The following is a 17,650-nucleotide window of genomic DNA, read 5'->3' as shown; positions in this document are numbered from 1 at the left end:
TTTCTTCATGGATTTCTCCAGAAACTTCATCGGAGATTCTTACAGGATTTCCTTCGGGGATTCTTCCAGGAATTCAATCAGGGATGCCTCCTGGAACTCCTTCAGAGATTCCTCCAGGAATACCTTCAGGGATTATTTCAGCGATTTCTCTAGGAATTCCTTCAACGATTTCTCCAGGAATTCCCTCAGGGATTCCTCCAAGAATTCCTACATGGTTTCCTCCAGAAATTCCGTCAGAGATTCCTCCAGGAATTCCTTTGATGATTCCTCCTAGAGTTATCCCTGAGGAAATTCCTAAAGTAATTCATGCGGAAATTTCTTAAGGATTCTTTGATGAAATTTCTTGAGGATCGCTGACTAAATTTAATTAGTAATCCGTAGGAGAATTTCTTGAAGATTCTCTGAGAAATTTTGTTGAGGATTTATTGAAGCAATTTCTTGAGAATTCTCTGAGGAAACTTCTTGAGGAATACCTAAGCAAATTCCTTGAGTAATTTCTGTGGGAATGCCTTGAGCATTCACAAGGGAAATTTCCTGAGAGATTCCTGAGGGCATTTTTGAGCATTCTGTGTGTGAATGAGTCATTCTTGGGTCATACCCGAGGGAAATTAATGAGGATTCCTGAGGGAATTTCTTGAGATTTTTCTGAGGAAATTTCCCTGGAGACTTCTTGGAGGATTATCTGGATAAATTCTGCGAAGAATTTCTGGTAGAGTTTCAGAAGGAGAATTCCTAATTGCATTCCTGGAGGAGTTTCTGGAGTAATTTTCGGAGAAATTTCCGGAGGAGCTTCTAGAGGAATTGAATGAGAAACTTCTGGAAGAGCGTGCGGAAGAATTTTTGGAAGAATTCACAGAGGAAGTTATGGAGGAATTCCCAAAAAAAAAACTTCTGGAAGAATTCCTGGAGTGATTTCCGGAAGACTTCCCGGAGGAATTTCTAAACGAGTTCCCGGAGGAACTTCTGGAGGATTTCCTGCAGGAAGTTCTGCCCGGAGAAGTTTCTGGTGGACCTCGCGGAGGTTTCCCAGCTGAATTGCTGTAGATTAATGTAATTTCCAGATGAATTTATTGAGGAATTCTCCAAGCAATTTCTGGATAAATGTTCAGTAGAAATAATCCTAGAGAAATTTCTGGAAAAAATGCCGATAGAATTCGTGGAGGAATTTCTGGAGAAGTTCCAGTAGGAATTTTTGGAGGAATTCCCGGAGAAATTTCTGGAAGAGTTCCCGGAGGAATTTTTGGAGGAAATCCCTGAGAAATCTCTGGAGGAATTTCTGAAATAATTCCTTAAGAAAATCCCAAAGGAATTTCTGGAAGAATTCCCGAAGAAATGCGTGGACGAATTCACGAAGATTTTTCTGGAGGAATTCACTGAGAAATTCAGAAAAAGTCTGGATAAATTCCCGGAGAAGTCTCTGGAGAAATTTCTGGAGGAATTCCCATAATGAATTGTGAAGGAATTCCCAGAAGTACGTCTGGAGAAACTCCTGGAGTAATTGGGGTTTTAAATTTTGAAAAAAATATTGATTTCATAGGGGCTGGGAGTATTTGGACAGGAGGACCTGTTTTGGGCACGTACAGTATCAAGCTGTGTTCAAAAATTCAAGTCAATCGATTTGAAATTGGCTGAGTTATAGCATCAAGTGCCCAAAATAGATCCCCCTGCCCAACCCAAGTAACATTTTAAGTTTTGTTCGGCTCTACAAGAGATCTTCATGACTAATTTTATAAAACTTGCAATAAAACTGAATCATACATCAAAACCTCTTGATAACCTCTTTAAGAGTATCTTCCGGTTAAGTGGACCACTCTCGGAGAGGTTTTGCAAATTGCATTAAGAGTAGCAATAAACCCGTTTTAAAACCTAGTTGAAATATTTCCCATTCTCGATTGTTGTTGTTTTTTTTTCAACAAAAACTATGACAGCTCATGATGCAGAGAAGCTTCTTCGATGGCACATAAAGTTCAGGAGGATACATCATTCGTAAGTAGAAAGCGATTATTTCAAAGTAGTATTTTAGTAGTTATTGTGCTGGTAGGCTTATGCGCATTCGAATTTACCGTGAATATTGGTGTTGCAGAATCATAAAATTAATGCGCTTCGAAAATAGTGAATATTATCATCTTGGAATGAAATAAATCAATTTGTGAATTCAGTAAAACTATCCCGAATCACAAGAAAACTCAGCAGAGAGAGTTTATTTATGTGAGCATGTTATGAAAATGGTTGCAAACTACCAATTCATTGCTAATTTAAGCAAAATTAACTATTTTTCATTCACGTAAGCCAATTCTTCAATATGGCGACGACCATAATCAGCGAAAATAAAACGAAAGCAAGTTAACTTTTATGATGACCGCAATAAACCTAGCAGTGTCGTAGTTTCTGCTTTTCCACCAACAGATGTCGTTACTAATCGAACGGACCGCCATCTGTTGAGAGTTTTAACAGTTTTATTGCGGTAATAATGATTGCCAGAAGGTTTACATATCGGAAAGTTTTGTTTACTCTTAAAATCTGTCTTTATGGATATCTTTAAGTATACTATAAAACATTTTATCAATGGTTTTCATAAAAGCAGTCATAAAACTGTGAGTTTTAATTATTGCTGTAATAAAACATTAATAAAAATCAAACAAAACCAATCAGCGATGGAATTGTTACTTGGGCAAATGGTCCCAGATACTACTTTTATACAAAAGAGCATATTTTTCAAAGCCACTATGATATTTTTTTTTCAGATTTTTAGAACTTTGTTTTGAATCCTAAAATCAATTCCAAAGAACTTCTTTTAATTAACCTTTTGACAGCTGGGCTTGACAGATCCGCTCAGTACAAAAACCGACGAGGGGTGATTCAATAAATCGCTCCCATACCAGTTTGCTCCCAGTTTGCTGCTCAGATTTAGAAATAAAATTATCTAAACATGGCCAAAGAAGCGGACTTCTGGAAGATTTCCCGGAGGGATTTTGAAGTAATGCCCGGAGGAGTTTCTGTGGGACCTCTATGAGGATTTAATTGAGTAATTCATGGAGGAAATCCAGGAGTAGTTTCTTGAATTTTCGTAAGAATTTCTGGATTAATTAATTTCTAGAAAAAATTCCGAGTGAAATTTTAGAAGGCATTCCGGATGGATTTTTTTAGGGTTTTCTGGAGGATTATAAAGGAATACCTCGAAGAATTTCCTAAGAAATTTCTGGAAATTTTCAATGGGATTGTTCAAAGAATTCCTGGAGGAATATCCGGAGAAAGTTCTGAAGGAATTTCCGAAAGAATCTCTGAAGGAATTCCTGAAGGGACCTCGGAAAAAAATCTGAAATAATTCTTGAAAAAAGAGCTCACTATAACCCCCCTGAAGGAATATCTGAGGATCTTCAGGGAAATCCTCTGGAGGAGCTTCAAGAAGAATTGGGAATTTTCTAGAAGAATTTCTGAAGAATGCCTGAAAGAGTCCCCGGAGAAGTTTATGAAAAGAACATTGGAGGAATAAGCTGATAAATTCCTGAAGTGTAACTCCAACAAAGTTTTAGAAAGCAATGTCGAAATGTATATCCGGAGGAACCTTAGGAAAATTTCCTGCAAGAATCTCTTGAGGAATTATTGAAAAAAAACTAGAAAAAACTTTGATGAAATTTGTGAAGGCATCGCTCACTTTTAACTGTTAGGGAATTTCTGCAGGATTTGCAGTTTTTAAAAGGAATATACCTGAAATAGAATAGCTGGAGGATTTTTTTGAAAAACTCTTAGATGAATTTTCTGGAAAACCTCAACCAAAATCCTCAAGGAAATTCTTAAATAACTAGCAGACCCAACGTGGCTAGCCACGTTCCTAAAAACGTAATTTTTCATCTAATCAAGAAAATCCTAGAATCTCCTGGAAGGAAAATTTCTAGAAGCTTCCTTGAAGGCTAAGGTATCATTACATATGTGAAATATTTCACTCGGCATGGTGTATCTCTTTGGAAAGCGGCAGCAGATATACTATTATGTATCTAACCTTGGTTAGTATATGACTGTTGTAGGGTTCTAATTCATGGAATGAGAGAAACTTCTAGACCTTTTATAGGATTGATGCAGCAATGCAACGATGCACCAATGCAGCGCTGCATCAATGAAACGTTGCAACAATACAGCAATGCTACAAAACGATACACCAATGCAACAATCCAGCGATGCAACAACGCACCGATGCATCGACGCACCGATGCATCAATTCAGCGGTGCACTAATAATGCCACAATGGACCAGTGCACGACGGAACAACGCAAAGATAATACTTGCATAACTGTCATACCGAGTGAAACATTTCAACAAAACATTTAAAAGCGTGATGGAGGGACAGACAACTCTGGGATTTCATATCATTTTATTCACAGAATATTCTAGAAAGAAACCTTTCAAAAGATTCCACGCAAGCTATTACATCAATGCATATATGAAATATTTCACAGCATTGGGCATCTCATTGAGAAGCGCCAGAAGGTATACTTCAAAGCATTCACCATTTGACTGGAAATGACTTGTAGGGTTCTGATACATAGAATGGAAGGACAATTCTAGAAACTGCTAAAATGATTTATAAAAACAATGCTTTACAAATCCTACGATGCATCAATGGAACGATGCATCAATGTAACGATGCACCAATGCAATGATGCACCAACTCAACGATGTACCAGCTCAACGATGCACCAGCTCAACGATGCACCAATGCCACGACCCAACAATACAACGATGCACCAATGCAACGATGCTTCTGTGCAACGATGTACTAATGCAATGATGCACCAATGCAACGATGCACCAATTCAAAGATGTACCAATGCAACGATGCACTAATGTAATGATACACCAATTTCACGATGCACCTATGAAACGATGCATCAATGCAACGATGCATCAATGCAACGATGCACCTATGGAGCGATGCACTAATGCAATGATGCACCAATGCAACGATGCACCAATTCAAAGATGCACCTATACACCGATGTACCAATACAATGATGTACCAATGCAATGATGCACCAATTCAACGACGCACCAATGATACGACACAACAATGCAAAGATGCATCAATGCAGCGATGCACCAATGCAACGATGCACCTATACAATGATGTACTTATGCAACGATGCACCATTGCAATGATACACCAATTCAACACAGGTGCAATGCTCCAGTGCAATGATTATTATAGCTTTTATTCTGTGAAACATTTCAAAGCGTGACGGAAGGACAGACAACTCTGGATTTTATATATATATGATGATTTCTGGAAGTATCTTTGGAGGATTTTTTTTTGCAGAACTAATAAAAAGAGTTCCTGCAATAATTCCAGAAAAAAAACGTGAAAATTATTTCACCAAGGACTTTGATTCGAATAACTGTTTGTACAATATTTTCTGAGAAATAATTAGAGAATTTTCAGAAGGAATCTTGAAGCAACCCATAAACTTGATGGTCAATGGATTGATATTTTCCTTTATCTAGAATGACAATTATAAAATCATATTTTGTTTTGAGGAGCTGCAAAATTGTCACATAGGGTAGGGTTTGGGATCATTTGGGCAGGGGGACCTATTTTGGACACTTGGGCATCGTACACAAATTACGTAACGCTATAGGGGGAGGGGGGGAGTCCAGCTTAGCGTTACGATCCATAGAAAATATTTTTGGTTTTCATACAAAAAGCGTTACAAGGGGGAGGGGGGGAGTCTGAAAATGCCGATTTTAGCGTTACGTAATTTGTGTACCATGCCTTGCTGCTATAACTCAGTCAATTTCATACCGATTGACTTGAATTATTGAACATGACTAGACTGTACGCATCAGATCGTGTCCCAAAAATCAAGTTAATCGGTTCAAAATTGGTCGAGTTATAGCTGCAAGCAGTGAAGAGAATTGTCAGACAAAAGAGGCACAAAACAAGCAACAAAGAAGGTGCGACGGTTACTCTTTATCCCTACTGGTAACAGATAATGACATGATCTCGAAATTTTTTGTTGCAGACAAAACGGAAGCTGAATTTGTTGCGTACTTTTCAACTCGTGAATCATCAATTATTGCTAACCCAAAGTCGAAACTGTTTGATGATAGAGCTTCACCAGAGTTGCAGTGTTTACTGACTCGAAGTTACCGTTCGAAAATCGCAATGCAAGGCTTAAAAATCTCTAAACTCGTGGTGTACGATGTTAATCCTATTATTTTCAAGTTGGGACAAACTTATGTCGCATGGGTTTGTTTGTCGCAACAAATACAGGTTGCGACATTGTCATTATTGTTGCGCGATGGTTGAATTTTGATTCCCTGGCTGCAAGTGCTCAAAATACGCCCCCCTGCCCAAATGGTCCGAGACCCTACTGGTTCCTTTAAAGAGAATGTGGCTCCCGTTTTCATCCAGTGCTGTTTGTTTTGTTTCTATAATTTCTAAATGTATAACTGTGGAGCGGACTTGGTGTGGTGGTTAGAACATTTGACTATCACGCCGAGGACCTGGGATCGAATCCCACTGCCGATAAACTCACAAAATGTGGGTTCTTTCTTCGGAGCGGTGGGTCTCGAGATGAACTAGTCTAGGGCTAAAAATCTCGTTAATACAGATAAAAAAATGTATAATTCTTAAGATATTCACTTCAAAAGTACTGTCCAGAACGCTGTGAGAATTTCGAATAGGGTACTGGTTCCCTTATTAAGCATGTGGCTCCCATTTTCATCCTACGAAAAACAAACGATTGAAGCGTAGTTTGTTTTGTTTCTTATTTTTGTATTTTTTGTTAGGAGTGAGCACGCATGAAAACAAAAAGAACGGAGTTAATCGGTGCCGTAATCGCTAGTTTTCGAATAGGATGAATATGGGAGCGTGAGATTACTGATGGAACACATACCCTAATACCTGTAGAAGAAACCCAGTTGGATCGTAATGTCAGAAAGGTGGATAAGGATTTACCTAATCCTATGGCATGCCAAGTGCATGATCAAACATTAAAAAAAACAAAATTCAAGCATTTTTCAACAATGACACAGCACTCACATGTGCATTCCGCATTCATCTAGCTATAGTGCCCTTATGTGAATACGACCAAGGTGTCGCGACAACCGAGCATGTTTTATCGATCACCGGTAATTATTATACACAAGTACCTACAAATTGCACCCAATTTGGGACTATCTACTTACTCACACCCACACACTCGCACACATGTTTTTCAACCAGCCAGCCAGCCAGCAGACCTCGCCTGCATGATGATGCTCAGCTCACACACGCGCGGCATAAGTGAAAATCGATTGATTTTTATTAATGCAACGAACGAACGAAAGGTGTTTTTTTTTTTTCGGCGGGCAGTTTGCTTTCACCCTTGCGGGGATGTCTTTTTGTTTTGTTTTTGGGAAATTTTTTGGCAATTGTCGGTCAGTTGCGACTGGCGTTGCTCCTCGTTGATGATGGTGTGTTTAATGAATGCATTATTGTTTACAGTTTGGATAACTTTCACCGCCGACCGTGTGCAGCACTTCGTCGCCGGGTCGGACGAAGTGTGAAAGTGTTAACAAATTGGTGGGCACGGGTCGGGTAGGTCTATCGATTTGAGGGTGGGATGAGGTGGCGGTAATGATGTGACCCGGTGAGAATTTTTGGCAAAAAATTGGGTTATAAGCAGGTGTTGACGAGCGAAAGGATACAAATCGATGGAAAGGAGTATTGATTTTTATCAATACTTAACCGAATGTAATTTAAATTCTGAGTCCAAGGTTAATAGTTTTTAAAAGACATTGGGCAATCTAATATTAATTTAGAGTAAGTACCTTTCTAAAAAATCTTCTCAGCGAATTAGAAACGATAGTTTTGCGCTTACCTGATGCAATCGGTCGCCAAGTCTTACTAGCTGCTAAGCTGCAGCTTAAATTTCACAATTCGCAATATGAATTTTCACTTCTCTTACGAGATCACAAGATGTTTCCCTTCCACAATATATTCTTCTACCACTCTTTCCATCCATAAAATGAATTAAACCCAAGCCAAAACTAAAAGCACTTCCTTCGGGAAAATATTCACAAAGCTAGGAACACTCGCGGCGAATGATTTCAACGCACGTTTGCTTTCTAGCAAATTTCCTCAGAAACTAACGGTACAGTTCGAACCGAAGGCAAGCGCTGCGCAGAGACGACCACGAGAAGACCGGAGAAAAGACGATCTCACTCAAGCAAAAGGCAGAGGTAGGAACAAACGATCGCGACGACGACGCCACCGTTCGTGCCGGCGACACCACGATGATCGATTATGGCCAACCGTTGTGCTTGGGCCGTTGACGTTGTAGATCGGATCGGGATTGCTTCGATATAACAACGATCTTGCTTGTTTTACTTTGTCTTCTCCTTCTCGCAAGAGGTGAAAGGCAAGGGGGTGAACAAAAACGATCGGAACTGAATCTTTCTTATCTTAGGGCAGTGGTCCTCAGCCTTAGGGTATGTGCGGGCCAAAATTGAATTTTGCAATGAGATTGCGGGCCGCAAGGTATTAAGAATTCGTTTTGTCCAACTTTTAATATGTACTAAACTTCGAATTCCCCATTTCTCCGAAAATCAGTTTCCCGAATGACACATTTCTCCAAAATGAGTACGCATGATTTCCTTATACAAAGTTTTCGCTTATCACAAAATTTAGTCATTAGGGACAATATGGCCTTGAAAAGATGGAGCGGCTATTAAACAGCCTTACTTCATTTTGAATATTTTTTCTTAAATTTTGCCCTAATCTGGTGTTTAATAGCACTTTAGGCTATATTTCGACTTAACACTTATTTATTTAGGCTCAATTTGATGTTTCCTCAATGTAGAGTGTAGAAAAATTCTAAATCTTCTACAATAAAGCTGATATTACTTCATCAGCTCTTAGAGTTCCCAAGCTAAAATATGGAAATTAAACGTCTATGTTTTTGGAATTGGATAAACTTCTGGAATTTGACATGTTTTTGGATTAGGGTATCATAGAAAATAATAATGTGAATAATAGTGATTGTATAATTTTAGAAAACACATTTCAAACTTTTCAAGGATGAGAAGTTTTTCGTGGTAAAACGTGGTCGAAGTCAATTTTAGAATAATTTGATAATTGACAATGTTACTTCGTAAAAGCTTGTAGGATTAAAGAACTCTGTGCAAGGTGCTTCTAGTATGCAATCTTTCATTTTATAATATTTCAAAATCAGTTCGCGGGCCGCACTAAACCTTCTCGAGGGCCGCATGCGGCCCGCGGGCCGCAGTTTGGTGACCACTGTCTTAGGGTAAGCTGTGATAGTGAACCATTCGGAAGCTGAAATCGGGGAAAATAATAACTATTATTGCTAAGGTTGTTACGCGAAGTGAGGAAAAAAAATCCGCACAGTTTCTTACTAAATTCTTTCTGCGATTTCTCCCGCAGTTTGGAGGTTTATTGGAGTTTTTTTTGAGAAATTCTCCAGGAGTTTCTGCCAAGATTCCATCCAAGTTTTTTTTTCGGTTTGCTCCCAGAGTTCTTTCCGGGATTTCTTAAAGTTGTTCATGTGATTTGTATCAGAGTTCCTTCCAGAGTTTCTGTAGGAGTTTTTAGCGGGGCTTCTGCAAGAGAACTTCTCAGGGTATCTTCCAGAGTTTCTTGGGAACTTCCTTCAGGAAACCCTATCGAAATCCTCCCAAAATTCCTTCGGAGATTTCTATTTGTTTGTTTTTCGAGGAAATTTTCCAACAGTTTCTCCACACGCAACCGGAGATTGGCAGATTCTAATACAATGCGGTTTGAAACATATACAGGGTGTCTACTACCTGGAAAAACCTGGAAAACCTGGAATTATCAGGGAATTTCATTCGACCTGGAAAAATCCTTGAATTCTCAGGGAATTCTGGTGGCAATCAGGGAATTTTTATGTTTATCACTTTAAAACAAATTTTCAGTTAGAAATCCCCCAAAGCGATAAAAAATTTCGGCTGCGCCGCTACTAATTACTCGCTCGTTATTGCCCGTTGTGAAGATTTAAGCGGTCTTCTCACTTTACCGGGCCGGGACCGTGCCGGGCACCGGCCGTGCTCCGGTCACCAATTTCTTTCTAACGATATCTATGGCGTGCTTCTCACTAGTCCGGCCGGGGCCCGACCGAGCCCCGGCACGGTGTGATGTGAAACACGCCATACTAACCGCATGTAAGAAATCGATGACCGGGGCACGGCCGGGGCCCGGCACGGTCCCGGCCCGGCGTAATGGGAATAGCCCTTTATAGATTCCGACGCAAATAAATGATTAGGCTCATTTTCAGCGTAGGTGCATTATATATGTTTGTTTACAATGCAAAACTATCACCAAATCTGTACCTAACAACACAGCGTAAAATATTCACCAGGACGCGGTCTGGTTTTATATCTGTGGGCCCACGCAAGAAAAATCCACGCAACTAATTTTCGCGCGGGAGTCTAAACAGGTGGAATCTCCGCAATAAGTATTATTCATCAGATATTTGTTGCATGAATAACTCATGGGCAGTGAGTTTTTAATATTGTACAATATTCTGTCTTATTTGTTAAAAGTGGAAAGCCTCCGGTCTGGGGGACAATAAGAAGTAATACTATTTTTTTTCTGAAATTCAGAAACACTTGTTTTGTTGTTTCGAAGACCTTTTTCGTCATGTTTTGAAAAAATAGAAAGATTAAAGAAAATCATATAATTTATCAAAGTAAAAAGAAAACCTGACAATTATTTAATCATTGTAAACTTAAAACTAAACCAAAAACATAATCGAAGATACGGTAGTCAGCGACATACGGAAAAATATCGCCATTAACAAAATAATATTCAGACATTATCATAAATTTACGGTTTGGAACTGCTTGTGATTTATTTCCTAATATCATGAGATAGCTCATGAAGAATTCCTTGAAAGTTTTATGAAGAAATTCCTGAACAAATCGTGCACATTATTAGATTATTAGACAGATTTCTGAAGAAAATGTATTGAACTATTTATTGAGGTTTGCCGATCAAACTCGCAACTGCCTGTAGATATTGTTAGACAAATACCTAAAGAAACTTAAAGATGTACCCATTTCAGCATAATTTCTGAAAATTCCTAACAAAATCATGGGATAATTTGTGGAAGAATTTTTAAGTATTTTATATGAAAATATATGAGAAGTTTTTGGAACAATTCATGAATGATTCGAAACAAAAATTTCTGAAAGAATATTCAACCCACTCATTCTCATAGTTATTTGTGAGCACCCCACATGTTTTTCACGAACTCGAGCGAGAGAAATTTGAGAGACTATATGTGATAGGTTCTTGAAGGATTTTAATAACGTTAGTTGCAGTTTTTAAAACGGAGTTCCAACAATATTCAAGAAAATTTGGCTTAGGAACTTCTCGGAAGATTTTCTGCTGGATGGACAAGCATATATTTTATTAGAATTTGGTGTAATTTATTGTTGTTTTTGTAGCAATATTTCTTGAATATTGTCAGAATATTTTAGAAATTACTTCAGAATTTTTTTAAGAAATGCTCAGACAAAATGTTCTTTATGCAAAAGATCTTCTAAAGTACACACCGCCAAGATTATTTGAAGAATTCAATCAGAATCTCATATCTAGCTTTCGCCCTAAATGTTGGTGGAATGGTGTCCTTAAACGTCATTATAGTTTGCACTAGAGTTATCCCAAAAAAATGTGTTTATCAAGACGTCCTTATGAATTTCTAAAAATTCGGAATCATATTTTTGTAAGTTTCTTGAACCTGGAATTATTTTCAAAAACCTGGAAAAATCCTGGAAATATCAGGGAATTTCATTTTCATAATTGTCTACTCAATACAATGATATACAAATATTGTATTAAGGCTTTGCAAATACAAAAATTGGTAGGTGGCAGTATACCAAAAATTGTATTGGCTTCCTAGAATCTGGAAAAGGAAAATTTCGCATGTGTGCGTGTGCTCTGTCGCATTGGTTTCTCTTTATTTGTTCCATTTTTAGACTGGTCATGGCAGCAGCGGCGGCATCAATTACCACAACATGTTTAAAAAGAAATACGGGCGGCGGCAGGAATCGAACCGAGACAGTATCATGATGATACATAGTACCCTGAGCTCTAACCAGCACGGCTACAACTGCACATGGATAGTCGAGAGGCTGAAAGCCATCATTAACAACACAAACATGGCTTGGTGATGGAAGTGATACAGCCAGGGTTGACAATCGTCCTTCTCGTCGCCACTGCGTGAAGATAACAATAAAACAATCTTCGTCCGGAAGAACAACGGTGACGATTAGCCTTTTCGTCGCCGACTGCGGGCGTCACGACGAAGCTCAATCATAAATAATCACCCACCAACTTTTTCGTCGTCCTCTTTGTTCCCTGGAAACGAACGACGACGGGCCAAGCGAACGCCAACTGGGAATAGCTTTTATTGGCGTTTCGGCACCTACGGTGGTGTGAACAGTCCTGCAAAATATCAGTCTCAGTGCCTGTTTTTCAGTTGAAAATGAATGACTGCGGCGGTCGTTTTCAGTTCCTCAATGTGAGAACTGACAGAGTTCGAGAGCTCCATTCGTGAGCGACCAAACAAGATCAATTCCCAATCATCCACACACTACTCATGCTGAAAGGCCATTCGTCTCAAGCGGTGGCTTGTGAGAGTGAGTGCCCTATACGCTACCACGGGTGAAAACACTCAACTATAGAAAATTGAATGGAAATTTAGCCCTGTCAGCTCTCGCTTTCAGCACGCTGCGTGCGAGTGTGAGTACCTATTTCATTTCGCTCCCGTGCTGCTGATCGGAAAACAACAATGACAGGAAGACCAAAACGAAGAAAATGAAAAAAGCAAAATATCGCTATCAAAAAGGCCTGTCGAAAAATTGCAGCACTGGGTGTGAAACCTCACTAGCTTAGTTGGTAAGAGTGCTGGATTGGCAATCTAGAGGTTCGTTGTTTGATTCCAGGTGCAATTATTTTTTTATTAAAATCTTTTTACCCTTCTTACACCCATAAGAAGGGTATAAATACCGCTTGGAAAACCGACTTTCGATCCGAGGCCCGCAGGGCCGAGTCACATATACCAATCAACTCAGCTCGACGAATTGAGCAAATGTCTGTATGTGCGTGTGTGTGTATGTGTGTGTGTGTGTATGTATGTTACAAAAAAATGTCACTCACGGTTCTCAGCCGTCTGTTGACCGATTTGAGTTCTCTTGGAAGCAAATGAAAGCTACTACATCCTAGTAGAACGCTATTGAATTTTATTTTGATTGGACGTTCGGTTACCGAGATATCTTTCAAAGAGTGCTAGGGAGTAGTACAACTTAATTATTTTAGATATTTTTGACAAAGTGTATCACCATAAATTTCTCAGCCGTCTATCAACCGATTTGGGTTCTTAAGGCCCCAAACGAAAGCTACTACATCCTAGTAGAACGCTATTGAATATTTTTTTGATTGGACGTTCGGTTACCGAGATATCTTTCAAAGAGTGCTAGGGAGTAGTACAACTTAATTATTTTAGATATTTTTGACAAAGTGTATCACCATAAATTTCTCAGCCGTCTATCAACCGATTTGTTTTCTTAAGGCCCCAAACGAAAGCTACTACATTCTAGTAGAACGCTATTGAATTTTTTTTTATTGGACGTTCGATTACCGAGATATCTTTCAAAGAGTGCTAGGGAGTAGTACAACTTAATTATTTTAGATATTTTTGACAAAGTGTATCACCATAAATTTCTCAGCCGTCTATCAACCGAGTCGGGTTCTTAAGACCCGAAACGAAAAATACTGCACCCTAGAAGAACGCTTTTGAATTTCATTCCGATTGGACATTTTGTAACCGAGATATCTTTCGGGGAGTACTTTGGAGTAATACAACTTAACTTTTTAAGAGGTCTTTGACAAAATGCTTCATAATAAATGAATCAGCCGTGTGTCAATCGATTTGAGTTCTCTCAGCATCAAATGAAAGCTACAGCATCCAAGTAGTATGCTATTAAATTTCATGCCGTTTGGACATTTTGTTTCCGAGATATCTTTCCACGAGTACTAAGGAGTAATGAAATTTACGCTTTTGAGAGATTTTTGATAAAATGTATCATAATACATTTCTCAGCCGTTTATCAACAGATTTTTTATGATCATATTTGGTTACACAAGTTAGTTATACATGAAAATGCAATTGCATCAAATACATAAAAGCTACTATCTCTTTGTAATATTTGAGCTTAATAAACAGTAGCAAAAATATCACGGAATGTATGTAGGAAAAGCCTTTTTACCCTTCTTACACCCATAAGAAGGGTATAAATATCGCTCGAAAAACCGACTTTCGATCCGAGGCCCGGAGGGCTGAGTCTCATATAGCAATGAACTCAGCTCAATGAACTGAGCAAATATCTGTATGTGTGTGTGTGTATGTGTGTATGTGTGTATGTGTGTGTGTGTGTGTATGTGCGTTACAAAAAAAAAAGTCACGCACGTTTCTCAGCCGTCTTTCAACCGATTTGAGTTCTCTTAGAAGCAAATGAAAGATACTACATCCTAGTAGAACGCTATTGAATTTTTTTTCGATTGGACGTTTGGTTACCGAGATATCTCTCGAAGAGTACTTATGAGTCATATTTCTAAACTTTTTAAGATTTTTGACCAAGTGTATCATAATAAATATTTCGGCCGTTTGTCAATCGATTTAGGTTCTCTTGGCACCAAATGAAAGCTACATCATCCTAGTAGATCACCCAGAAATTTTATTTCGATTGAACATTTGGTTACAGAGATATCTTTCGAAGAGTACTTAGGATTTATACAACTAAACTTTTTGAGATTTTTGACCAATTGTATAATAATAAATATCTTAGCCGTCTGAAAACCGATTTCGGTTATCCTGGCACCAAATGAAAGCTACAACATTCTAGTAGAACCCTATACAATTTCATTACGATTGGACATTTGATTACCGAGATATCTTTCAAAGAGTACTTGGGAGTAATACAGATTGACTTTTTGAGAGATTTTGGACCAAGGGTACCATAATAAATATCTCAGCCATCTGTCAACCGATTTGGGTTCTCTAAGCACTAAATGAAAGCTACAATATCCTTGTATAAGGCCCTGGAATTTTATTTCGATTCGACATTTGATTACTGAGATATCTTACGAAGAGTATTTCAATAAATTCTTTTTTATTATTATATTCACTTGTTATCTTGCATTAGTTTTTCACCAGTCTATGGGAAATTATTTTTCAATAAATTATGCTGATCTCATACAAAGTGTATTCCAGCAGGTTATTGTTTTCAACAAAATTATAATTAATAAATTACAAATACACATGAATTTTATGAAAACTAACAATATGTTAAATGAAAGCTTTGAGTTTATATATTGTGGGAAAAATGCAAGAAACGGACAGCCAAAATAACTAGTGAATGCCAAAACTGATTAACTTAGTAGATATATCATTTTTGTCCTTTTTACACCATAACCATGAATACCAAGTACTTCGGAGCTAATTTATTCGACTGATTAAGAGATATTAGACAAAGTGCATCTCGCTAATTTTCTTATCCATTTGTTAATCGATTCAGGATTATTTGGCAGTTAACAAAAGATACAATATTCCAGAATATGAAAGCTATTTTTTTAACATTCCATATAAGATTCTAGGAGGTGTCTGGCATTTCTGGTAAGTCCATGGTCTGATGCTATTTTGGGAACCAATGCACTAGATGTCAAATCCACAATATTTTCTAGAACTTTTGGTCAATCACACAAAATTAATTTGCTTAATACGCATAATACAACAATATTTTTAATAAGTGTAAGAAGGGTTCTGTTCACCATAGGTGGATTAAATCGGGTTTTTTTTGTGTGTTGCTGGTGGCAACATTGACTCCGTCGGCTAGACGCACTTGGACGAAGAGCGAAACAAAACGAATGAAGATTTTGTTTTCGTCACGACGCAAGCCCTTCATGACGATACGCTGGCTTGAATGAGTCATCCACTGTGGAACGAGCAACGATGACGATCTTGTTTTCTTTCTCGTCGTCGACTTTTTTGGTCGTACGGCGGCGATCTCAGCCCTGGATACAGCCATCACACTGCACAATGGGCCCAGAGCCGTATTTACGTAGACAAAACTGTTTAAGTTTTTAGACACATATTGTGTTTTAGAAAGTTTCTTTTTAATTGTTGATCCTTTTCCCCATTATTGTTATGTAAAACATCTGGTTAAACTGATTCAAAAATCTGCTCTCTAATAATTTTATTTACGTTTGCATGATGGATAGTGATGGACCGTTTAATTGCAAATTCTACCAATAAGCTGCGCCAGAGATCAAGCAAATTTTAAATTTCATATATCTCAGGACTCTCACCACTTTCAAAGATGATGTCTTCGGCAATGTTATTCAGTTAGTCAAGAGCTTACAGTTAATAATCCACTTGTTTCGAAATTTCGTCACTAAGTGGCACTAGTTACACATTTGCAAAATCATTCAAATGATTGATTTTTTTTTCGTGAAGTAATCAACAAGCTGTAAATTTTGTTTTCTTTGAACGTGCCTAAGTCCAGGGATGGCATGTCACGCAGAAACTGTGCCCATTTACGCTCATCTTTCACTGAACTTCTCAGTTTCATTTACCTTACAAAAGAGAAAGAGAAAAAACGCACAATAAAATGTACATAATTTCTCTCACGCAGAGTTTTTGTGCGGGTGATTAGAGTGCTGCGTGAGAGCAATGAGAGCCCGCAAGTCAGATTCCCAGTGCGCAATTTCTGCGCGCACGCAGAAAAAAACAGAACTCAGTGCACACGCAGTGTGTTTAAAGGGGTATGTGTTGTTTGAGCATTTGGTGAACCGAAAGCATGCCAGTGAGTCCAAAACCCACTACGGGGTATCAAATCCTGTGATATCAGAGACAAGCAGACGTCTTAAGCTGGTCAAAGACTTACAGTTGATTGATATTTTGGTTCCAAATTCCACCAACAGGCGGTGCTAGTGAGCTAACAAATTTTGTTTTCCATATATATTAGGAAAATTTGCAAAACATTGCAACTAGCGTCGCCTAGCTGCAGAAACTCGAACCAAACGATAATTATTCTGAAAGCCCTTGATCTACCAAACAATTTTGCCGAAGACACCATCTTTCTAAAGAATCAGAATGCTGAGATATGTTAAATGTAAAATGTGTACACTGTCTAGCGCCGCCTAGTGGTGAAATCACGAATCATACGGTCCATATTCTGAAAGTCCTTGACCAGCTGAACAACTTTGCCGAAGAAATCAACCCTTTAAGTAATCAGGATCCTGAGATATATGGGATGGAAATTTTGTCAGTGTTGAATCTGCTTGTCTAAGATATCACAGACAAGTAGATGTGACACTAACGAAATTTCAATCTCATATATCTCATGATACTGATTTAAGTTGGAGTTAGAGAGTTGGTGTCTTCGGCAAAGTTGTTTGGCTGGTCAAGAACTAACCGATACTAAGACTTAAGGTTCAAAATTCCACCGCTAGGCGGCGCTAGAGAGCAAACAAATTTTAAATTTCGCATATCTCAGCATCCTCATTTTGTAGAAAGATGGTGTCTTCGGCAATATTGTTTGGTAGATCAAGGGCTTTCAGAATAATTACCGT

The 17,650-nt window shown here is 38.4% G+C and overlaps 1 protein-coding gene across 2 annotated transcripts in view; it reads right to left on the bottom strand.

Annotated features, from left to right (window-relative positions):
- The window catches only part of LOC109398973 (homeobox protein prospero), a 365,719-nt gene that overhangs the window by 342,713 nt on the left and 5,356 nt on the right, over positions 1 to 17,650 (bottom strand). Inside the window, exon 1 of one of the 2 annotated variants that reach the window (XM_029876692.2) lies at positions 7,857 to 8,131. The exons of the other annotated variant lie outside the window; for it this stretch is intronic. The gene's annotated coding sequence lies outside the window, so the exon portion shown is untranslated. Of the gene's footprint in view, positions 1 to 7,856; positions 8,132 to 17,650 lie in introns of those variants that run through there. 2 annotated transcript variants of the gene reach the window in all.

Source organism: Aedes albopictus, chromosome 1, assembly GCF_035046485.1.
Source record: "Aedes albopictus strain Foshan chromosome 1, AalbF5, whole genome shotgun sequence".
NCBI lineage: Eukaryota > Metazoa > Arthropoda > Insecta > Diptera > Culicidae > Aedes > Aedes albopictus.
Note: the sequence above shows the minus strand (reverse complement) of the source record. Positions and strands in the feature narration are given on the sequence as shown.